The 25,265-nt window shown below is 42.5% G+C and overlaps 2 protein-coding genes across 4 annotated transcripts in view; one reads left to right on the plus strand and one right to left on the minus strand.

Annotated features, from left to right (window-relative positions):
* LRRN3 (leucine rich repeat neuronal 3) overlaps positions 1-13,941 on the minus strand; it is a 46,639-nt gene extending 32,698 nt beyond the window's left edge. The window contains exon 1 of the mRNA XM_035127411.2: positions 13,564-13,941. The gene's annotated coding sequence lies outside the window, so the exon portion shown is untranslated. The remainder of the gene's footprint in view (positions 1-13,563) is intronic.
* IMMP2L (inner mitochondrial membrane peptidase subunit 2) overlaps positions 1-25,265 on the plus strand; it is a 462,410-nt gene that overhangs the window by 181,131 nt on the left and 256,014 nt on the right. The window lies entirely within an intron of this gene.

Raw genomic sequence — 25,265 nt, forward strand, 5'->3', positions numbered from 1 at the left:
TGTGTTCAAACAGCTGAGTCCTCTAACCAGGGCCGTCTTAATCATATCAGGCACCCTGGCGCTGTGGTGCGAAGATCCCTCCGGCTCCCCCCGCCCCGTTTCCCAACGCCCGCCGCGTGGCTGCCACAGGCACCCCAGTGCGGCGCCCCCCTGTCGGCCCTGGGCCCCCCAGCCTTGCCGTAGGGCCGGCCCTGCCTCTAGCAGGACAAAACTACTGCTGCAGATCTTAATTTTCACAGAATCACAGACTTGTAGAGATGGAGGGTCTTCTAGCCTAGCACCCTGCAATGCAATAATAATATACAGGGCTCAAACCCCCAACACGGAGAAGAGTCTTCAACTGGGCCTTGCTAGTCCTGGAGTCATACTGTGCTTCAGAGCCCACATTTATTACCCCCCAAGCCATAGCTGCCAAGTTTTCCCTTTTCTCGCGAGGAAGCCTATTCAGCATAAGGGAATTTCCCTTAAAAAAAGGGATAACTTGGCAGCTATGCCCCAAGCAGACATCTACAGCTTTGTGGTGGCACCAAAAATGTACTTTGAGTTGCGAATTATGATCATAGCAGAATAGTCATGCAACAATGATTGTCTAGATCTAGTCAACAAACATAATTTCTATGCTGAACTGATTTTGTGAGCAACACCACAGAAGGAACGAGATTTTATCCATATGTGAGATCATATTGACCCATGCTTTACCCATTAAAGTACCAAACATATGTTCACCTGAGTGTGATGCTGTGGCATTTCCAGTGAGCATGGCTTTCTAATTCCTTGCCCACAGCATGGCTGCATTAAAATATTGACTTTATACTAACCCGGGTGCAGGTCAGATATGAACAGCTTCCTTGAACTTAACTTATGGAGAAGAATATGAGCAGGTGAAAATTCCCAAGTAAAGAAAAACATAGAGGAAAAGCCCATATGAACTATTCCTTTGTACCTGCCACTTTTCTGTATGGGATGAGGTAGAATTTTCTGATATTGCTCATTTTAAAACCAGGGGTAGGGAACTGAACTCCCTGTTATGTTCTGCAGGGTTGTGAGCCTGTAAGAATAAGAGAGTATCATTTAAAACCCGGAATGGGGAACCTGTGACCCTGTTGGACTATAATTCCCATAATTCCTGACAGTTACCTGGGCTGGTAGGGACAGATGGGAGTTAAAATCCAATAATATTTTGTTCTGCCTTACTGTATGCTATTGATGTTGATTTCTTCATTTACATTTTATTGTTATCCACTCTGGAATTGTCATCTCCCATAGATATTTTCAACCTTTTCAGTCCCCTGGACCCACATTTAACCCAAACATGCATTTAGGGGCACATTTCTTAAACTTTTACTCTATAGTTGCATGGTGGTAGTGCTCCTGTTGTGACACACCTTGGATCAGGCTAGGATTCAAATAGCCCAATGATCTATGATTCAGAGTGGGGTAGAATTTTTTAAAAAATAAAATAAATGGATGACCACAGGTTTTCCATCCCTAAAGATTTCTGTTTCTAAAGACTTCAGAATAAAGTGCTTCAAAATGAGAAATGTCCCTGTGGTTTCTGTGGTGTTAGTGAAGGATCATGAGCTTTCAAGGCCAACTCAGGATAGAAAATAAAAAGGTGACACAAAAAATGTACGATAGAACAGAACCACTGGATCAACCAGCTCTTCACAATCCTGGGACAGGCTATCTGAAATCCAAGGGATTAAAAACCTTCAAATAAATACTTTGTGGTCTCCCTAGGCAGCTGATTCCAATGTTTCCTTCCTTCCTTCCAAGTTCATTACTAGGAAACACTCGTGAAATCCACCCCCCCCCACCACCACCACCTTCAGGGACTCTATTTGTTTCCACTTTTTGTCATCCCACAACCCCCATGGGTTCATATCCACTGTGTTAGTTTGGTTGATGGATAGCTATTGGGTAAACCACAGCTCTGAAGCAGTCCTTATGCTTCGATCCAGCAAACTGAAATTGGGTCAAGCCAAAGTGATGAGCTTCCCAGCAAGAAATGTGATATAAAGACCAATAAGGGAATGAAAAGAAGACCCTGTTGCATGCAGTAGAATCAAAGGGAGTGATACCATTGCTAACTGAAGGTGGTGTTGAATCAAATGACAGCAGTTCCCAGGGCACTCTGAAAATTAGGTAGGGTGCTTTTGATGTGCTGCTGAGAATTGCATCTCAATTATTTTGTTGTTGCATTTGTTTGCAGTATAAAAATTCCCCAATAACCAAGTTTTTCCACAGAACCGTATCAAAAGAGAAATCAATGCAATAAATAAAAACAGGGATATATATTGTTAAGGATTCCAGACTGAGATGTTCCCATAATAGAAAGCATCTACAAATCCTGTTCCATTGTGAGAGTGGAATGCCACCCCAGATCTCCTTCCCATCTTATTCTACATATTGATCCATCAAATTTTTATCCCAATCTTTTCCTAAGGAGCACATTGTGATATACAGGGCTTCCCCCAATTACATCCTCAAAGCAACCCTGCTAAATAGGGTACGGCAGAGAGTGTGTGCCTGGTCAAAGCTGCTCCAGGCAGTTTCACATTTCAATGGCTATCTGAACTTGGGTGTCCAAAGACTCTAACCCAGGCATCCCCAAACTTCGGCCCTCCAGATGTTTTGGACTACAATTCCCATCTTCCCCAGCCACTGGTCCAGTTAGCTAGGGATCATGGAAGTTGTAGGCCAAAACATCTGGAGGGCCACAGTTTGGGAATCCCTGCTCTAACCATTTTATCATGTTGACTCTCATACCATGATATACCATGATATAATATTGCATTTTAGAATGTGATTTTTGAACATCTTTATATTAGTTCAGTCACTCTGCCTTCCTATTTGCAGGTGTAAAATCGTTAGAGTAAGACAGAAAAATAATTATTATTATAGACATGGTTCCTGATTCCTGAATGTACCTTTTAATCAATGAGCAGATGAAGTAGGGGAAGCGGGCCCCTGCTTCTTATGCCAAAATGTGAGTACTGTTTAAAACAGTCATTTTAAAATATGTGCATGCTAGGCTGAAAAAAAAATATAGTACAGTACTTTCTGTGACATATTTGCCTGAGGAGAGTTTTACATAGTATTCTAAAGTCTTATGTATAGGACTTGAATCTTTTTGCCCCCAGTTAACTTGGCTATGGAGAAGAGGCAAGGCTTTAAGAACATCAATAAAGCTTTAGAAGGCTTCAGAAATTGTTCTAGTTTTCTCGTGGACAGGAACTGGGACTTTAGATCTTCCCTTCTATAGATCAAGTGGTTTATCTTTGCCAGATCCCAGAAGGCGACTGCTACAATTGCCTTCCTGTCTTTATAGAACCTATGAGACAAAATGATTTTTGTCCCAAACTCCTGCACTGTGCAGCTCAGTACTTAGGCACACTTTCCTTGGAGTAAACTCCATGGAACACAATAGGACTTGCTTCTGAGTAAACACCGACTGAATTATGTTTGATGTATTGGATATTGGGCTAGCTTATGTACAATTGATGCGGGTGGCGCTGTGGGTTAAACCACAGAGCCTAGAGCTTGCTGATCAGAAGGTCGGTGGTTCAAATCCCCCCGACGGGGTGAGCTCCCATTGCTCGGTCCCAGCTCCTGCCAACCTAGCAGTTCGAAAGCATGTCAAAGTGCAAGTAGATAAATAGGAACTGCTACAGCGGGAAGGTAAATGGCGTTTCCGTGTGCTGCTCTGGTTCACCAGAAGCGGCTTAGTCATGCTGGCCACATGACCTGGAAGCTGTACGACGGCTCCCTCGGCCAATAACGCAAGATTAGCACAGCAGCCCCAGAGTCGTCCATGACTGGACCTAATGCTCAGGGGTCCCTTTACCTTTACCTTTTATGTACAATTACCATGGTAGAATGAACTCTACCTGCCTACTTGCCTCCCTCCCTCATACCTTTGTATCCAGGTAAACAGTTGGACCTTTACCTTTACCTTTAAACATCCTATTAGACTGGAATGTCTAACCTTTAAAAGTCTAATCAGAGAGCTGAAATCATTTCTCTTAATTTGTTTGCATTTTTAAATGAGGGATGCTGAGGTCTGAGCCTGCCATAGAATTATGTCCTTTGTCCTAGTACCCCATACCATTAATATCTTACAAATGTGAGCTGGCTACGATGTTTCTGTGGAGCCAAAACACTCTGCATGTGCTCCAGTGACCTCTGTTTTCACAATTGCCTCAAGTACTCCAGGACTTGGCTTTTAGTGTTTAAAACAAGCTCCAGAGCTAAGCCCTAGTGGTTCAGCTCAATACCTGAAGGCAGATATAGGCTGCAGTCATCAGCATGCCTGTTTCAATGCCAATTTGATTGAAATAAGTGGGACTAACTGTTTGTTCAGGATCACCATGTAGCAATGTACCCTAAGTGTAGCAAAATGATTGTTTACATTGTACGAACATTTGTCACCACAGTAATTGAATCACTTCTCCTTTCTTCTTCTTTCCTTCTCTTCTCTCTTCTGCATCTTAACAATGAATCCTGCCTGGTTCTCAAGGTCCAGGATAGTGGCTCCATAAGCCAGTGGTTAATTTTTCAAGCAGTCCTGGAGGGTTGGCAGCTTCCCAGTTTTATTTATTATTGAAAAACTATGCTCTTCTTCATAATGAATTCCACCTAAGCTTGGCATTCAAGATAGCAGCCGACTCTAAGGTCAGATACAGCCCAAGCACTATGTCAGGCCAAGCCCCTTGGTTTGTGGCTTTATGGGAATTTTTGACATATTGCCAACCTATCCTACTCCCAGTTGCTGTAATGAAGGGTTGATCTGTGTGCTTCCATACCTTGTTCCTACTCAAGACTAGATTAGACGGTGGGTCAGTAGGATGAAGATACAAATGACTGCTAGAACCCTCTTAATCGTCTGGCTGTTCTCTGCACAAAACAAATTGTGCCGATAGGACAATGCTTGGGGGTGTTAGGCTGGTGGTGGGGCAGGGCGAAGGAAAAGTCATTGTTGAGAAATTGCCTGAGCTTTGCAGAAACCATAAACCCACAAACAGTGCTTTTCCTGAGTTGATCCTGCATGCACCAGAGGGCTTACTAACAGTACTTGCCTCCTTAATTTTTTTAAATAAAATCCTGCATTTTGTGTCTTTGACTACAAAGTCCGAGTAAGACTTTGTAGTCCGAGTAAGACTTTGTAGTCCGAGGGAGAGTGCTTATTTTTCTGTTACATTGTTGTTGTATGCCCTCCAACATTTCTCCGATGAAAATAGGGATGTCCTATTCCATTATTATTACTGTAACTATAACTATAACTGTAACTAAACTATAACTAATATACCCTACCCATCTGACTGGGTTGCCCTAACAACTCTGGACAGTTTTTAACATAAAACATAATATATAAAAGCATAATAAAACATTAAACATTAAATACTTTCATATTTAGGGCTGCCTTCAGATGGTTCAGGGATCGGATAACTCCATACCCTCTAACATTTCTCTGATGAAAATAGGGATGTCCTAAGGAAAAGTGGGACATTCCAGGCTCAAATCAGAAACTGGAGTGGCTTCTGTAAATCTGGGACTATCCCTCTAAAATAGGGACACCTGGAGGGTCTGTTGTTGTTGGAGAGATGAGGTTACATATTTTTCTGTAGCATGTTCTCCTTCCCTCCACCTTCATGGCACATTTTCTTCTAGAAAGGAACTGTCAGGGGGAAGCTGCTTTATTTAGGATCCTTAGGTTGTGGGTAGATGAGAATTAACTGTGGTGAATCAGGTAATGCCACCTGCAAGCACTAGACTGGATCCATCTAGTTAAGAAGAAAATCTCTTAGAGATTTGACATGTCAGATATCTGCTATTAGCCACACACATCTCTGACACGTTCAGAAATTATCCTTGTGAAATACTGATGCTTGGCAGAATGCATGACCTCCGACTGTTGGCGCTGTCAGCAAATGTCTGTTTAGAATGAAATATTTTAAACTAACTTTGGGGTTGACTTTTCACCAGGCCCTGGGGAAGTGGCACGCTCTTTTAAGGTTTATGCCATTACAATTGTCACATGTTAATTGCTAAGGGGATGTGACATATTATCTTTATGCTGATTTGTGGAAGGATTCCGTGCTTGACTTGTAGACGATTCACATTGTATTCCAATGTATGTTTCCTCAGCAGTAAGTTCTGCTGTGTTCAGTTGGACTTAGTCCCACATAACTGTGCACACACTTTCCTTGGGTATACTTCTGGAGAAACATGCATAGGATTATGATGAGTGGCTGCAGCTAGGAACATGCCACTGCCACTAGGAACATGTCCTTGGGAGTTATCCTCATTGAACTCACTGGGATTTACATTCTCACTTATGCGTTAGTAAGCATGCATAGGATCAGGCTGCATGCGTAGCAATTTGCTGTACATTCTTTGCTTGCACTTGGCTATTGCAAAGACCTACATGCGAACTGAGCTTGTCCTGCAGAAAGGCATCCAACTCAAGGCAGAACATGAAATTTTAAAACCAAGGATGTTAATAAATATAGAGATTTTACAGCGGAGAACACTGTGTTCTGTATATAGCAGAAACAAAATATAATTAAAAAATCTGTACTTTCTACAAATTGAGGTTTGCTGGAGGCAATCAGTTTTAGCCAACCTCTGTTTAGGGTTGAAGCAATTACTAGGTCTATGCTTATCTGGGGGAAACATTTTAACTTGTTGTTTTGCCCTTTCCTCCACCCTTTCTAGGTGGTGTTGGTGGGGCACAGCCTCTCTTAGTCCTTGGCATTGATTCAAATACTCCCCTGCTGCCTTCTTGCATGGGGAGCACAAGGGGATTATTTCTGCTTTCTTTCCTTTGACACTTCCTACACTGTTGTAGCTTTCAATTCTAAGTGGAGTAGTGAAGCAATTCCCAGTGGATATTTTTGGTAGTTGTTCATATGTAAGTTACATGCTGCGAGTCTCTAATTTATTCAGCAAGCCGTTGCAAAAATTGCCAGGCCCCTAGATACAGCACTGTGCAAACAGTCATTTTTTCCCCCTTAATGCAGGTAGCCAGATATCCAGGGAATTCTTGCTACGGTTGAACTTAACCTTTTTTCCCTCTTACAAAATGTTTTCTAGATTATAATGCATTTTCTTGCACAGCAGTTATTCACATGACAATAGCCTCCTGGTAAAGACTCCTGGGATAATGCAAGTAAATAGTAGGCATTTTGAAAAGCTCCCCCCCACCCCCACCCTCTTTAGCATTTTGTTCAACTATTGCAGTGTTTAAATAGAGATTTTTTAGCAGCAAGGGATACTGGTAAGTGGTTTCTTTTTCGCTTAACATGATTGTAACAGATTCACAGATATGTTATTCTGAGCTGTTACCCAGCTTGATATAAATACTGTGGAGATTTTTTTTTTTTAAGTCAGCAGGCTTTTACCAGAATAGAAGTTGGCTTATACCTTTTCTGTGAACAGCAACAGTTGCTCATAATGTCGCTGTTTTACTTTAATGCTGATTTTCTTGGATTGCATCTTTTGTTTCCACAAATACAGACAGACACGATTTGGTAAAGAAGCATGTAGGTTAGGAAGTCATGGACCCAGATCAGATGTTCTGTGCTCCCATGTGGGGCTTGCAACTTGGCAGGGATTGTGGGGAAGCACTGATTGTATGAGTGGTGGTTTCCATGTGTGTCCACCATGATTTACACAGCTGTATCTCATGCCCTCCCTTTTTCGATGCTGCTGTGAGGCACATACTATGGTAGCACTTGACAGACCCTATGTTGAGGTGCACATTCATAAATTGCCACCTACAGTCTATTCCTGCCAAGTCAATGACCTGTTGAAGCGATCAAAGCAATTCCATGGAGGCCACTAAACTTCTAAACTGAGCCTTTAAGCCCTTGTGATTTTCAAACATTATAACTTGATGGTTGTTCTATCAAATGTTAAATCTTTCAAGGCGGTCACCCCTGCCATTTTCATTCTAATTAATTCAGGTTGCTCAAACTACCCCAGCATTTCACATCACTATATAGAAGGTATATACTCTTATACCAGATTGTGTTGCTTGATGAGGTGGAGTGCCCTGACTGGCACTCTTGGTTGTCACAGTATTCTTCAACCTTGGGTTCCCAGGTGCTGTTAGCCTGTAACTTCCACCATTCCTGACCAGTGGCTACGCTGGCCGGGGATGATGTGAGTTGTAGTCTACCAACAACTGGGGACCCAAGGCTCTGACCTATAAGAAGCACATATATGCCATCAGCTGGTGTGTATGCTCTGGTAACCTCTAGATTAGATTACTGCAATATGTTATACATGGGGCTGTCTCTGAAGAAACTTCTGCAGATTTTGGTGGGCAGGATGCTCACTGAGGCAAGACAGTTTGAGCATATGACACCAATCCTGGCCCAACTGCATTGGCTGCCAAATTGTTTCTGGGCCCAATTCAAAATGCTGGTTTCAACCCATAAAGCCTTAAACAGTTCAGGACCACAATACCTCAAGGAGCACCTATGCCCATACAAACTGACCTGGATCTGAAATCATCATCCGAGGTCCTTCTTAGAGTGCGTTCTCCTAAAGAGGTCTTGAGGGTGGCAACACAACACGAGAATGGGCCTTTTCTGTGGTGGCTCTTGGCTTGCGGAATGCTCTCCTCAGGTAGGCTCACCTGGTGCCTTCATTATACTGTATATCCTTAGGTGGCAGGTAAAAACTTTTCTCTATAACCAGGCCTTTGGCTAATTAAATAAAATCTATGGCCTTTTAAACTGGTGTGTGTATTGTTTTTGTTCATTATTACTGTATTCAGTTTGTGTTTTTATCTTGTAAACCACCATGTGATCTTCAGATGACGAGTGGTGCAACATTTTAATAAACAATAACAATAATATGCATAACAACTGGGCATGGTGTACAGTCACTACACCTTCTGGAGAATGTGCACATAACCTGTCCATATAGAGTAGTGTTTCCCAAACTCTGGTATCCAAAGCTGCTTTTGGACTACAATTCCCATCATCCCTGACCACTGGTCCTACTGGTTAGGGATGATGGGAGTTGTATTCCAATGACAGCTGGAGACCCAAGTTTGGAAAACCCTGACATAGGCTTCTAGGTGGGCCACAGTTGGTTATCATGCATGTGTCTGATCCAGGCAAGCACATGAAGCTGCCATTAGCAGTTGCCTGCCAAGGCTCCTGTGCCAGTTGGGGGACTGCTGCCAATCCCACTCAGGTGTGTCCACTCTTGTAAGGAAGAAGAGATAGGGGTCACCCGGAGGAAGGGGTCCCACCAAGAACACTTTGCCCAAGGGCCTTCTGAAACCTAGAACCAACATTGTGTGGTAGTATGTACCACAGAGTATGGAAAGAAGCACCTCTGTGAAATGGAGAAAGGGACACTGCAAATGTAAAGATGTGCAAAAATAGGATTATAGTGTCCATGTTTGTAGGGAAAGGATGTCAAAGCATTCATATTCTAGTTAGCTAAGGTTTCAAGGAGGTTGCTACTAGACACAGATGGAGCTTTGTTTATCTTATTTTGTAACTGGCAGAGTGGTTGCTGATTGTGTGCCAACCGGAACAGGCCTAGAAATTCTCTCCAGTGAATGAGAAAACTATTCTAGATCACTCCAATATGGCACTGGTTAAGGTCTGATGAGACTTGGTAGATAACTCTGGTTTGTACTACACCATGACAGATCATGTTTCTATGCTCTCACTATCTAGTGTAACACAGAAAGGAGGAGCAAAATCATCCATCTGTTGACTAATGCATCAGCTGCAGACAAAGAATGGCATAAATGATGTTTTCTCATTGACCAAACCAGGCACCCCCAAACTTCAGCCCTCCAGATGTTTTGGACTACAATTCCCATCTTCCCCAACCACTGGTCCTGTTAGCTAGGGATCATGGGAGTTGTAGGCCAAAACATCTGGAGGGCCGCAGTTTGGGGATGCCTGGACCAAACCTTACAAAAAGCAGTACTGATCTCTAATCAGTATAAACATATCACATTACTTTTTCAAATTGCACAAGCCAGCATTTCCTCTTTTCAAGATGAATTTGACCTTGCTATTATTGAACTTTTCTGTGTTACTATGATTTCTCCTTAGGTAGGGTGATTGTATTCTGTATTACCTTGAGTTAGTTCTGGTTTTCATTAAGTTGTTGTATTAGATTAATATTATTGTTCCAACATATTTAAAAGTCTCTTACAAGCTCTCCCTTTTTGAACAAAACACTTCATAAATTGTGCCACTATTTTTCTTGTCACGTTTTAGAAGTTTGGTTTGCAAACAATCTGCTTCTGACAGTGGGATAGAAAGTTTTTGATCTATTTTTCATCACCAGAAGTTGCCATTAAATGAAGAATCCCCAAAATTGCTGCTTAACTTACCTAAACTGTATTTTTTAATGATGCCGGAAGGGAAACCATAGGGTTAATCAGTTGCCACTTTCTGGATAATATTGCTTTTGCTTTTTTAAAACACAAGCTTGTCTTATTTTCTTCTCCCACAAGAGTTAGCACTAAAGTTAGCTATTGAATGAGCTTGTATGTGCATACTCTGTTCCAAAAGTTGCAGTGGCCTTTCTGGCTGTGGCAACAGATGTTTACTACTATGTATTAGTCAGGAGCTGGTTGGGGGAAAAGCATGTGGGGCTGTAATTGACTGTAATTCAAGTCCAAAGATTGGGTTACGTCCATATGCCTGATGAAAAATGAGTGATTTGCTGGCATGAACCAGTAGCACTCCCTCTTTTCCTCCTTGCAGGAGTGGTATTCATGAACACAGCATTTTGACAAGCTCACCTCAGTTAACAGCTCCAGCATGAATTCCATACATATCTCACAATGGACTTCATCATCTTTTTAATCTTTTCAATAGAGAATTTTGGCGTGGTTATCGGTACACTGGTATCATATCAGCTTCATCTAGGAGAGGTATTAATGAGTACTTACCTACCTAGTCTGTTTGTGTAGGCTGCAATTTAATAAACAGATACCTCTCGAAACCACATGTACCTAGTTGTTCCAAATGTTCTGATACCACTACCAAGTCTTGGGGGTGTGTATGTTAAAACTCACAGGCTTGCAGGCAAGTAGTTGTCCTTTTACATTATATATTATCCCATTATTCCAGCAGGGTTTGCAGCATGTTCTTCAAAAGACAGGATCACCTGTAACATTGGTATATAGCCATGGCTAAAACTACCTTGATCGTTCTTTGGACATGCATGAGTGTGACTCCTTGCTCTTTTTTGCAGGGGTGATATTCACGAACATGGCATTTTGACAAGCTCTACGGCATATTACCACAGCATTTGCCTATTTCTACACCACTGATATGTGGAACAAGGTAGCCTAGACGTAAAGTGACCCAAGGTAGCTTGGAATGTTATTGACTACATAACAAGGAGCCACAAAAGTCCTGAGTACCTATCGGGTGTGTGCATTCAACCCCCACTCCCCTTGACCCTGCTTTCATTCAAGCGGTGCACTAAATACATCACCAAAGATGCAGTATGATTTATTTCATTACTGCAGTGTAACATATTTGCATGAGCTGAAAGCAGGAGGGTTGCAGCTCTCCTTGAAAGAGAGAAAATGTGCTCGCCAAGGTAGATTTCATGCAATGGTTGTTTGCTTCTGGGTGATGAATCAGGCTCAAGGGTTCTTTTAAAAAGAAAACACACATGCACGCACGCATGCATGCACACACACACACACACACACACACACAACCAAACAAACAAGCCGGTGGATTTTATGCAGCTTCTGAAGAATGACAGGCAAGCTTGCCAGTAACAGGAGCAGATGCATTACCACCTTTCCTAGCCTGAAAAGGAAAAGGAACGCTCCCTTAAAACTCATTCATTATCTGAGGGAAAATCAAATGTGGTGGCATATTGCCGGGGCTGCTTTATTGCCATCATTTAGAAAGGTCAACTGAATTAATCGACTTCTCGCCAAACATACTGTTAAGCTCCCCACTTCCTGACATATTTATGAGAAAGTGGCAGGTAGGGAGAAGATGACTTGTCGTTTCTGCTGGGTTTCTCCCCCCCCCCCTCCCTTCAATTTTACAGTGCAGAACCAAGATTAACTTTCGGATTGGAGTTGTCCAGGAAAATAGCTGCTTTGGCACCGGGAAGGGGGATGGGGGGGGTGAGAAGAAGTTCCCTCTGGTGTTTTACATGGGGAGGAGAGGAGGGATCCATTTGATGAGATGTGTGGCTCCTTGGTTGGTTTAAAAACATGTGTCCACAAACTGTATAAGGTCTATAACGAATACATTTTTAAAAACTATTTTTATCATATTATTCAACTGCTGTCCTTTGCTATTTCTCTTTCCCTCATTGTGAAGTGATACCTCTTAACAGAGATATTAATGGGAACCTTTTAAAATAAATAAATAAATAAATAAATAAATAATAATTTCTGCTGTTGTACTTATGTTGTATGTAAGTGTATTATGTTAAGGGATGTAGCAAGCATTTGTTTACAATAGATATATTAATCTCTCCTTCTCTCTCTGTTATACATAAATAGACACACACACACACACACACACACACACACACACACACACACACACAAGCCTGACAAGCCAGTTTCCATTACTGTACAGTACCTACTTTATAGGTAGGTTGTCTTCTGCCTTTATTCTCAAGCAGACCATTTTGCTGATTCCAAAGGGCAATGCTGGTCAAAACGGGGCAGAATTAGTAGAAACCAAGGTTCTCCCTCCCCACCCCCTTTAAAAGCAAACACTTCTAAGCTTCTCTGTGGGGGGTGGGAACAGCACAGGGCATATGATAAAGGGTCAGAACTCACAGTGTTCTCCAATGAAAAATGCACTTGCTGGCATTGTGTTGTGATCCTTTGAATGACCACAGAAGCTTAGACCTCTTCTGGTTAATGCTGTCCTTTTTACCTTGCATATGTCAGTTCCAGCTGCAACAGACATTCCCTACTGGCCTTTCTGACTGTCAGGCTGTGTGTGTGTGTGTGTGTGTGTGTGTGTGTGTGTGTGTGTGTGTGTGTGTGTCTATAAGTCATTTGCCACAGTCCTTAAAATGTAGTCTGGCAGAAATTCAATAACTGTTTGTGATATTCTCATTCAGCCTTCTTGCTCGGTGGCTTTTAGCTCCCAATGTGACATATAGTGGCATTTTGCTGTAATCCAGCTATTGGAAGCAGGTTAAAAAGGCAGCCCGGCGTCTCATGTAATTGGCTCCCAAACACAGAGAAAGTGTGCTGCCTTATTTTTTGCACTGAAAACCCCGAGAATCAGATTATACAAACACATTGCTTTTTTGTTTTTGTTTTAGCTGAGTAAAACACCCATCTGAGTGAGTGCCCTGCAAAAAATAAATAAAAATGTTTTAGATTAATGAGGATTGGAGGTGGTGAGAAGCTCGGAGCACACAGGGGCTCCTTTGTATTTCTCTCTGAAAGAGTAAAATGTGGAGGAGGGAGGGGAAGAAAGTCTATAAAGGGTTTCAACTAAAGCGGAGAAGAAATGCATAAATAGTAAGCAGCATAAAAAAAACCCCACAACTTCCGATAAACAAGGCACTTACCTTGCAAAAAGAGTAGTTTCAGTCCTGGACGCCTCCTGCATATTTGAATCCGTTAGCTCAGGTGAGCACATACCGCTGGTGTGATGCTAAGGAGACGGGTCTGGGCACGCAGAGATGGGGCAGGCGATGGTTGTCTCTATAGATCCTGTAATAGGAGGGAAATCTCCGTGCAGCAGGCTCAGATCCTTTTACTTTGAGCAGAGAGCTCTGTGTCGCTGGCTGTCGGAAGCTCACAATCCAATGCAGGAGGGGGAGGAGGAGAGAGAGGAGGGGAGAAAAGAGAGATGCTCGCTAGCTTTTCTTCCTCCTCCTCCTCGTTTCCATGGTGGTTACTGGTGCATCGTTCACCCGATCAGTTGTCACACTGACATGGTGCTGCCTGCTCAGCGGTCATTAATAACTGAATACCCTCCACTCCCCAGAGAGCAGCCAATAGCCGGAGAGTGCCAAGACGTAGCGCTCGCAGCTGCTGGGGTCTGGTTGGTGGAGGCAACCTGTCTGTTAGATGACATTGCTGCTTAGGGTACAAATAAGCGGGGGGGGGGGAGACCCATTCTCCGCTTCTCGGCATTCTTTTCCCAGACACTAAAGGAAGAGGCATGATTGGATGTGCTGGGCTGTATTTAATGGGTTTAGGGCAAGGACTGAGACAGTATTCAAAGAGAATGACCCAAACTAGGTAAATCCCTTCTCAGGCTATGCCAGCTCATTAGTAAAGGAAAAAAGCATTTCTCTTTTTCTCTCTTTTTGCAGAGTTGTGATCTACTGTATTGCAGCTTCCATATGTTCTACCCCCCTTTTTAATACCTAGGTTTTTGCATCATACTGACTGGCAGCCAAATCCATCTTTGCTCATTTCCAAACATGGAGTCACTAAGCAAGCAACCAGAGAATCGGCAGAATTAGTAAGCAGATAGGTACCCACAGAGTTTTTGTTTCTCCTCGTTATGTGTACAGTTCATTGGATAGATGCAAATCAGCTGGGGGGGGTTGTGCGGTTTTTCTTCTTCTTTAGTTTGTTTCATGCTTTTTCTCAATTTCTAGGCAAAGTAACCTATCAGAAACGTACTCTGAAAATTTGCAGAAATTTAGGACGGTCTCTAAAATATATTCTTAGTTCAAAGTACAAATCTGCATTGGGTTACTTCTAAAAAATAGTCGGATTGCAAAATATTGCTTGCAAGTTCCCCAAGAAGGACTATAAAGCAAGTGAAGTTTTGGTAATCAACAGGTCAAATCTGAGAAAGGGTTGGATTTACTGTACACATTCACGGATATAGCCCAGCTTTTGGGAGGCCACCCTCTAGTGGAATAAAATAAAACTTCTTATCTGTTTTCCTCAGCATGTTTTGGACAGTCATATGTAATAACAACATCAGGAGTTTTCAGTGACTGCAAGCAATGGCCTTTTAATAGTGAATGAAATTAATAGTAGAATACTGTAAGCTTCTTCTTGTTTTTGCATGTAACAAACACACATTTAAATAAAAAAAAGCTGCTGCTTCAGTAAGATGGCATACTTCCAGTGCTGTATTGTTATACAGTTTTACTAGCACTGCAGGGTGTTACATTCTGACTTCATTGAAAATTTTTAAAGGTGGATAGTCAAATGTTTCCCAGCTCAAACTGGTGGTTTTGAACTATTAAAATATTATCTAAGATCATTATCTAAGTGCTCACATCTCTTGTATTGCCTTTCTAAATCATTAGGATTAAATATAAGCAATCATGTGTTGCTTTCTGAATTATGTCCTTCATTTCCCCCCCTAAAAGAAAAGAACCCTGTTTAACAGGATAATTCAGAGAAAGCTGTCTTATACCAAGTTAGACTATTGGCTCATCTCTGTCAGTATTGGCTACACTGGGGTTTCCCAAACTTGGGTCTCCAGCTGTTTTTGGACTACAACTCCCATCATCCCTGAGCAAGTGGGGGTGTGGCTGGTGCATGTCCCAGGGATGGCACATGTCCCGCGGGGGCGTTGCGTACGTCCCGCGGGGCATGACATGCCGCCTACAGGGCATGGTGCGCTTCTGTGGGGGCGTGGCACCTGGTGCGGTGGGGGGTGCGCGACATGTGTCCGGGGGAGCTGCCACAATGGTATCCCCCTCCCCGATGGTGCTGGGGGTGGTGCGCTCCCCCTGCCCCGGCTCCCTCCGCCAGTGTCCCCAACCACTGCTTCTGGTAGCTATGGATGTTGGGAGTTGTAATCCAAAAGCTGCTGAAGAAACCCTGGATTACTCTGATTGGCTGAGGCCTTCCAGAGTTTCAGACAGGAGTCTTTCCAACCTCTATCTGGAGAGTAGAGTGGTACCACTGAGCTTTCTATGGGGCTTCCCTTAATTCTGAGCTTGTTTACTCAAAGTAAACATGTAAAAGTAAAAAAAAAAAAGTGAACAAAAAAGTGAACTGCAACTTATTACCAAGCTTAAAACCATGGAGAGACCAGGTCTGAATAAAGACATTGGATTCTTATCTCATTATACATGATAAAGCTATCTTTAGCCATCTCACCCCTTGCTTTTTCCTGTAAGACCAATTGCAGTCGTTAGGGTTAGAAGCGGCGCACGCGGTTTGCGCATGCACAAAGCGCGAAAATAACAAAAATCACGCTTTGCGCATGCGCAAAATGGCGGTTTGGCTTACGAACTTTTCGGGTTACAAACTGCGACCCGGAACGGATCGCGTTCGTAACCCAAGGTACTACTGTATATATAAGCATCTGGTGACTTCTGTTTCAGTGTATCTGAAGAAGTGTGCATGCACATGAAAGTTCATATCAATGACAAACTTAGTTGGTCTCTAAGGTGCTGCTGGAAGGAATTTTTTTTATTTACTCAAAAGTAAGTTCCACTGTGTTCCATGGAGCTTGCTCTACAAGTATAGGTTTGCAGTCTTAAGAGTTTTTTAAAGCAGGCATTTGAAAATCATATTGACATTCATTCTGATATAGTGTTTCACTGCCAGGGGTTGTCTCCATGGTGAACACTGAAATTCCCTCTGCTTACTTACGGTAGGTTTTTCAACACACTTGAATGAAGGATATAGCTTTGCATGCTCAAAGCGAGTTGAAGTAAATGGGGAAGCAAACAGGCAGGAATTGTGTGTGTTCAACAGAAGATGCTGGGCTGGGCCTCAGAAGAGCCTTTCTTGCATTTACTAGATCACACAAACTTTACACCAGTACATACTAGTATCCTAAGTTAGATATACCATAGTATGCAATATTTTGGGTGGGAGTGTGGGGAGATTGGGAGAGGAATTTCAGGTTGTGCACTTATTAAGTAACTACATAAGTGGTTCATTTTGGTTGATTGCTCTGGACTGTATAATTGGAGGTGTAACTAATCAAACCAATTCAAGTACACTTTCATAAGGGGAATAAGGTGCTGTAATGTAACATATTTCAAAGTACTTGCTTGATGAATTACAGGTATATGCTACAACAATTCTAAGCAATATTTAAATAATATACTTTATTCATAGCAGATAAATGTTTTAATTTTCAGTTGGATTATTTTTCAAGGATGCTTTAACAATGTCCCATAATGCTAGCAAAGCAAAATCATTTTTATATCTGAGACAATTATGATGATTAAGCTTCACTAGAGGTTCTTTTCCTGTTGATTTCACTATGATGATTTGTAGTTTTGAAATAGCAGGTATTCTATTAAACTGGAGAGAGAGAGAGAGAGAGAGAGAGAGAGAGAGAGATGTAGGTGAGGTCTTCTGGAGGTTTGGTCATCATCAAAAGTGAAGCAATGGAAGAGCTAATTCCATGTGATGTTATGGATTATGACATTCATAATCTTTGAAATTGACTGTATTTAGAAATGAAATACATTGAAATGAAATGCCTTGGAACTCCTGTGGTTCTTATCTAGTCTCTTGGAAAGATATAAACAGGAAACATAAACAGATACATTTGTTTCACTAATAAATGTGAGTGCCACAGCTTCTCATAAGTGAAGGAACGTTATAATGATTCACATTTCAGTACTGCCCATCCTCCAAGAGCTTCAGAGCAGCATCCCATAGGGCTATGAACATCTCTGAGGTTTTGTCTACAATCAAGCAGTATATAAATTTTGTTAAATAAATAAGTCTTGCATGGCAAATGGAAACGTGTGAAAAGATGAGGAGAGACATTAGGCCAAAGGGCAAAAATCCCTCTGAGTTCTTGGATCCCAGTCACCATTCTACAACATCATGATTCCAGCAAAGCTGTTTGGGTCCAGACAAAATCAAACTGGAAATGTATGTCCATCTGGCTTGCAAATTCAAAGGTTCAAGAAGGGATGGAGCAATGGTAAAAATGATGGGTACTGCTGGTGGATTGGAGGGAACCTCACATTTCCAAAGCAAATACATCAGCATGAACAAAGAAGTCCCAGAAGCAAAGTTTCTGTGAATCTGTGGGTTAAACCACAGAGCCTGGGGCTTACCGATCAGAAGGTCAGTGGTTCGAATCCCCACGATGGGGTGAGCTCCTGTTGCTCGGTCCCAGCTCCTGCCAACCTAGCAGTTCAAGCACGTCACAGTGCAAGTAGATAAATAGGTACCATTACAGCAGGAAGGTAAACGGCGTTTCTGTGTGCTGCGCTGGTTCGCCAGAAATGGCTTAGTCATGCTGGCCACATGACCTGGAAGCTGTATGCCGGCTCCCTCGGCCAATAATGCGAGATGAGTGCCGCAACCCCAGAGTCGGTCACGACTGGACCTAATGGTCAGGGGTCTCTTTACCTTTAACCAAAAATTGAAGGTGAGCTGGTGTGGTGTAGTGGTTAGAGTCCAAATGTGTGCTTGCATCCACACTATCTCAGATTCATCTCATCCATAAAACAATATTAGGGTCTCTTATCAATCAAGGTTTGGCAGCTTGAGCACAGAACTGATCAGGGACCAATTGCTGATGCCTCTACCATAGAGAAGTTCCAAAACACTTGACTAATAATTAATATTGATGGGTCATCAGTTGTCATTATGTTTGAAAAAGATATTAACTTGCCTCTTTTTCAAGGAAATCATTGTAAGCAAGACTGCTTACCATCAACAACAGCATTAGCCCTGTCCTAGATGCTTGGACATGACCAGTGAGTTAATAGTTTCATTGTTGTCATTTTGAATGGTATATATCTATACTATAGCACAAACTGCTTTGGACAGCAATCCCAGTTTCAAAAGTTTGGCAGGTTATTTGGTATTGATTTACTTACTTGTTTTTCTAAAAGGTCATGTGGCACTTTGGCTTTTTGAGCTGTTGGAAAAAGTTAAATTGAAATATGCTGAAGAGAAATTGCTGGAAGTAGGTTTGGGTGGGGAACGTGTGACCTTCCAGATGTTTTTTTGGACTCCAGCTCCCATCAGCCTGACCCAGGAATGATGGGAGTTGGAGTACAACAACATCTAGAGGGATGCAGATTGCCTGTCCCTGAAGTAGTTTGTCAAGAGGATTCAAAGTTCATAAGTGGCAGGAACAAGCAGCACAAGAACAAGTGGGCAAATGTCTTCAGCAAGGTTTTGCATATGGTTATGATGATTACTCAATTGCGCTCAAGTTAGAATTCTTGCCAAAGAGCATGCAAAGTCTCTCTTAAAAGGAAACTAAAGATTGAGGTGATTCCTGACAGACAGAAGCTAGGATAAATCTGTTGGAGAGGAATAAAACATACAGTATTGCAAATGCTAAAGCCTTCCCAGCTTCAAAAGTAGAAAACAAATCCTCTGGAACTGATGTAAAAACACAAAGAGTCTCTTCACTAGTTATTACGTTTTTTTATTATAGGAATATAAGAACGCTCATTTACTTTCCTTAAGAGGAACACACACACACACACACACACACACACACACACACACACACACACACCTTGATTTCTTTTTAAAAGCATGTTAGTTTTCTTTTTCTCACAACCTGGCAGCAGTGCCATTCCATTGGCTGCAGAGAGAGACCAGAAACTCCTTACCTCGAACCATTATCTTTCCAGCTGGGTGTTATAAGAACTTTATTATAAAGACTACTGCTGGAGTTAGTTTGTTTATCCCTCCTCTCATTTCCTTTTCCTTTTGTTCTGTGGCTTTTAGACTTCTGCCTGAAGGGCAGGAACTGTCTCATTACTTCTATTTGGAAACCACTCTGGGATCTCTTTTTGGCTGAAGAGCAGAGTCACATCAAGCATATTCACACATTTAAAATACTACCTATGAATTTTAGTATATTATGTGGCTTACAGCACAATCCTATCCATATCCACTTAGGAGGTACTTGCAGTCTTTGTATGTGTGTGTTTTAAATTTCCTGATTGCTAAATATATTTCAAGATGGTAAATCCCCAACAACATTTCTACATTTAATGCAAATTTGTCTTCCATTGTGTTTATAGTCAGCAATTCAAGTGCAAAGGCTTCACTAAATTTATTTGATATTGGCTAGTGCTAAAACCCTTAATGGTGAAATAGGAAGCTTGAAGGAAAGAAAAATGGGAAAATAAAGCTAGCTGCACTACAGTGAAGTAAAAATGTCTAATAAAGTAAAAGCTTTTTTTTACTGTTTTCCTCAAGGGATACAATATGTATATGAAATAAAGTTGGAAGGCATCATAATTATTTAGATACATAATAGAAAGGCTGTAAAAATGCTTAGTACAAATACCATAGCTGCCAAGTTCTCCCTTTTTTTAAGGGAAATTCCCTTATGCTGAATAGGCCTCCTCGCGAGAAAAGGGAAAACTTGGCAGCTATGACAAATACTGAAATGCACAATTTGTCCCTTGTTTACAATGGTATGTGCAAAGGAAAGGAATGGGAAGCTAGACCTTTCTTCAGACCAGGAATGAAGTCCTAGAAATAATCATAGGGTGGCACATGCAGAAATTTTATTTTTATTTTTATCAGCATTCTCAGTAAAGAGATAAATGAAAACATAACCCTGTTTGTGTTCCTTAAACTTTCCAGGCATTTGATTTCCTAAAATATAACAGCAGGACTCAAAAGTGACAACAGGTGAAACAGCGAAACATGCTTACTGGTATTATATATAGCCTTCTCTTTACTAATCACTATGGTAACCTCAGTCAGCTTGTTAGTTCTGTTAATTTGGGGAAGGTATAGGTACATTGAGATTAAGCAGAATAGTAGATTTGTAGAGTTGGAAGGGTCCCTGGGGGTCATCTAGTCCAACCCCCTGCAATACAGGAATCTTTTTGCCCAATGTGGGGCTCAAACCCACAACCCTGAGATTAAGAGTCACATGCTCTACCATCAAAGCTATTTGTTTCCAAAGTATTTCTTAAATTCTAATATAACCCTGGATATATATTCAGACCAGTCAGTTGGAATGATTTCAGAGAGACGGGCTTCTCTTTCCCTGCCAGGAAGAGAATGAGAATATCTGTGATGAGTTCAGCAGTCATGTGCAAAGATCTTCCCTTATTCACAGAAATTTTATTTATGTGCTCAAGGCAGTGTACTTGACTGTTGTTGTTTAGTCATTTAGTCGTGTCCGACTCTTCGTGACCCCATGGACCAGAGCACGGCAGGCACTCCTGTCTTCCACTGCCTCCCGCAGTTTGGTCAAACTCATGTTCGTAGCTTCGAGAACACTGTCCAACCATCTCGTCCTCTGTCGTCCCTTTCTCCTAGTGCCCTCCATCTTTCCCAACATCAAGGTCTTTTCCAGGGAGTCTTCTCTTCTCATGACGTGGCCAAAGTGTTGGAGCCTCAGCTTCAGGATCTGTCCTTCCAGTGTGCACTCAGGGCTGATTTCCTTCAGAATGGATATCCTCCTCCATTTTACCCCCACAATGTGGTTAACCACACAGCTACCTACAAAAACATATGCCTGAGGAACACTGTTATGACTAAAGAGGAATGAGCAAGCACTGCTACTTGGGAGTAAACTCTACTCCCAGCAGGTAGGTGAGTGACGAATTTGCCAACTGCATTTTTAGGTAAACAGCAGCCCTCCCTACCAGCTTTTGGGGAACCATGCTTTGCTACTGGTACTACAGTAATGCTGCTGCTGTCATTAGAGCATGATGAAGAGTCATAGCTCAGGGACAGGGTATCTGCCTTGCATGCAGAAGGTTGCCAGTTCAATCCCAGGCATCTGTATCCTTTATAGGGCTGGGTTTGTTCCATGTGAAACACTGGCAGTCAAGTACTGAACTAGATTGACCGATAGCCTAATGCAGAACAAGGCAGCCCCATATATTCCTAGCATATTTCCCATTACTTTGTGTAATGAGGTTCAGGAGAAGGCTGAACCTTGCTATAAAGTTTGAAGCTGCTTATGTGGACATAAACCAGTGCATACTTCTTTAGTTTGAAAGACTGAAAGGTTTTACATGAAAAACTTTTATTCGCCAGAATGAATAGAAATACTATATCAAAACTCTATCCTGTACGTTTCCGAGCACAATAATTCAAAGTGTTGGTGCTGACCTTTAAAGCCCCAAACGGCCTCGGTCCTATATACCTGAAGGAGCTTCTCCACCCCCATTGTTCAGCCCAGACACTGAGATCCAGCGCCGAGGGCCTTCTGGCAGTTCCCTCACTGCGAGAAGCAAAGCTACAGGGAACCAGGCAGAGGGCCTTCTCGGTAGTGGCACCCATCCTGTGGAACACCCTTCCATTGGAGGTCAAGGAGATAAACAACTACCTGACATTTAGAAAACACCTAAAGGCAGCCCTGGTTAGGGAAGTTTTTAATCTGTGGTATTTTAATGTATTTTGGTATTTGTTGGAAGCCGCCCAGAGTGGCGGGGGAAACCCAGCCAGATGGGCGGGGTATAAATAAATAAATAAAATAATAATAATAATAATAATAATGTCCCTCGCCTCCCCTCCAAAAGAAAGTTGACACTTAAACTTTAAGCAAACAGAAAAAAGATTAACATCTCCCCACCTCATTTTTTTAAACTAACCATATTATAGAACTTTCCATTTTTCCTTAGTCTTTTATAAGGTAGTTCTATAAATGTGTGACAGTCCTATTTATAGGATATTTAATTTAAAAAGCCAGTAAAGCTGAATATTATTGCAATGTACATCATTGGCAAAAAAAAAAAGAGCAAAGCCCAAGCTGCTTTTAGTTTATATTGAGTATTACCTTACTGTACCCTTATGCTGTTTGTGTTTTTTAAATCAAGGCTATGTCTTAAAAGCACAAATTACTTTTTATCCATATGCTGCAAATGCTTCTTTGCTTTTACTCCATAACTTGGAGAATGTACATACTTGGAGAATGAAGCACTGGAAGAAACTGGTTTTAGTCATATTGGTTGAGAGTTCTGGATTTTAATGAAGGTGGGGCCGTCTGGAGTGCTTCTGTTTAGGCTTCCAGCTTCTCCGCTCCATTCTGTGCTTCTTCCTCATCTCTCCCTTTCAATTGTCAACCAGCATTCTGCAGCCACCGAGAAGGCTTGCTCCTCATTTAACTGTTCTGGGCTTGTTTTGGCAGGGATTCAGTGGTCTCAACCACTGAGCCTCTTGGGCTTGCCGATCGAAAGGTCGGCAATTCGAATCTGTGTGACAGGGTGAGCTCCTGTTGCTCTGTCCCAGCTTCTGCCAACCTAACAGTTTGAAAGTACACCAGTACATGTAGACAAATATGTACTGCTGTGGCGGGAAGGTAAACAGCGTTTCTGTGCACTCTGGCACGCATCACCGTGTCCCGTTGCACCAGAAGCAGTTTAGTCATGCTTGTCGGAATGCGCTGGGGGGGGGGGGACGGCAGACCCCCAGTACCTCTGAGTGAATCTGGGAAGGCTTTTACCCTTCATTCCAGAGTGCCTCTCTGTGACACTCCTCCTTGGAAAAGTGCACACAGTTTTTCTGGCATCTCACAGCAAAAAGAAAGAAACACCCGTACTACGTTTTATTTACAGTATATACAGAGGATCCATAAGCACGTCTGTGTTCTCCAGCTCTGGCAGAACAAGACCTAAATCATACACTGCAGAATTGAAAGTACAGTCCAATAACAGTCTCAGACGGAAGAGATAAGACAGTCTTCCATTCCCACACTCTTCTCAGACATCTCATGTGATTCACACCAATCACACTCCCCTGCATCGGGTACACCAAATCCTAACAATGCTGACCACATGACCCTGAAAGCTGTCTGTGGACAAACGCCAGCTCCCTCGGCCTGAAAAGCGAGATGAGCACCGCATCCCATAGTCGTCTTTGACTGGACTCAACAATCCAGGGGTCCTTTACTTTTTTACCTTTACCTCTCCTTTTGGTTCCCACGTCTTTTTGTTTAGTGGGGCAGTTATGAGTATCCATTTCCATCTACCTTATTTTATTTTATTTTTCCATTGATTCCTATGAACAGCTTCATGCAGTACTCTTGTATGTTAGTGGCATGCTTTTGTCTGTATAAACTTGAGGCAGTATGAGTGTATAGACAGATGCCCTTGACCAGGGGTCCCCAGACTACGGCCTGGGGGCCGGATGCGGCCCAATTGGCCTGCCAATCCGGCCCGCGACGGCGCCCGCCGCCCGCTCTTATGGCGCGCAGCGCGGCAGCGCTCTTCCGGGTCGGGAAAAAAGTGCCGAAAATCCTTTGTGCGCATGCGTATGGGCCTCTCCCGACCCGGAAGAGGTCATTTCCGGTGCACTTCCGGGTCAGGGGAGGCCCATACGCATGCGCACAACGGATTTTTGGTGCTTTTTCCACCCTGGAAGCGCGCCGCCGTGCCAGTATGCGCACGGGCGCGCACTCCCCCGCCGGCCGGCCCGCACAGGCGCGCGCTCCCCCGTCCTCCGGCCCGCCGCGCGATCGGCGCGGTGGGAACCGGCCCAAACGCTGGTAAGTCTGGGGACCCCTGCCCTTGACTATCAAATTTGAGACACAGCATCATAGGCGTAGCCAGGGAGGTTCAGGGGTGTGCAGCTGCCCCCTCCTAAATCAAGTAAATAAATAAAAAATACTTCACCAACTTGACCAGTTGCATTTGAAATAACTCACTTCTCTCTCCCCCCCCCCCAACATAATGCCTGCTCCACTCTAAAATAAATCTTGGGTACACCCATGCATAGCATATTATTTGGTTACAGTGATGTTCACATTCACTATGAAAGATCAACAGCAGAAAGAAGGAATAAATGGCAGGATTTGCTCTGCTACTTGTGAATGAAATTCTAGCACATTTCGTACAAAGCTCAGCTTTTGGCAAAGATAAGCTTTGGTTATAATTAGGTGCATAATTTACCAGCATGTACAGTATACACATTTTAGACACTGCAGCTGTAATCATGAAGGTATTTAAACTTACTGTGGACTGAAATCCCAAAGTGCTGCAAAACAACACATTAAACATCACATAAATAGAAACCTCAGTGATTTGACTTTCCCAACCTAGTTAATCATTTGCTTTTCCCTAGGCTGAATGCTGTGATGGGGGTGGCATATGGCTGGTATAAGTTACTAGATTTGTTCTATTTTAGGAACGGAAGCAAGTAGTAAAAATGTGTCCCTTTTCCACCCTGAGCCGATATACCAAAATATTTAGAACTTTAGTACTTAGCACTGTGTGGTTTTTTTTTTCCTTTTGAGAGTGGGGGCAGGGGGAAAGAGAGAAGTAAAAGACAACATAATAGCTGCCTTTAAATATTTGAAGGGCGGTCACATAGATGACAGAGCAAATTTCTGATATGACAAAACATTAGGAAGTATTTCTGATGCAAGCTGTTCAAT

This window comes from Zootoca vivipara, chromosome 10 (genome assembly GCF_963506605.1).
Source record: "Zootoca vivipara chromosome 10, rZooViv1.1, whole genome shotgun sequence".
Classification (NCBI taxonomy): Eukaryota; Metazoa; Chordata; class Lepidosauria; order Squamata; family Lacertidae; genus Zootoca; species Zootoca vivipara.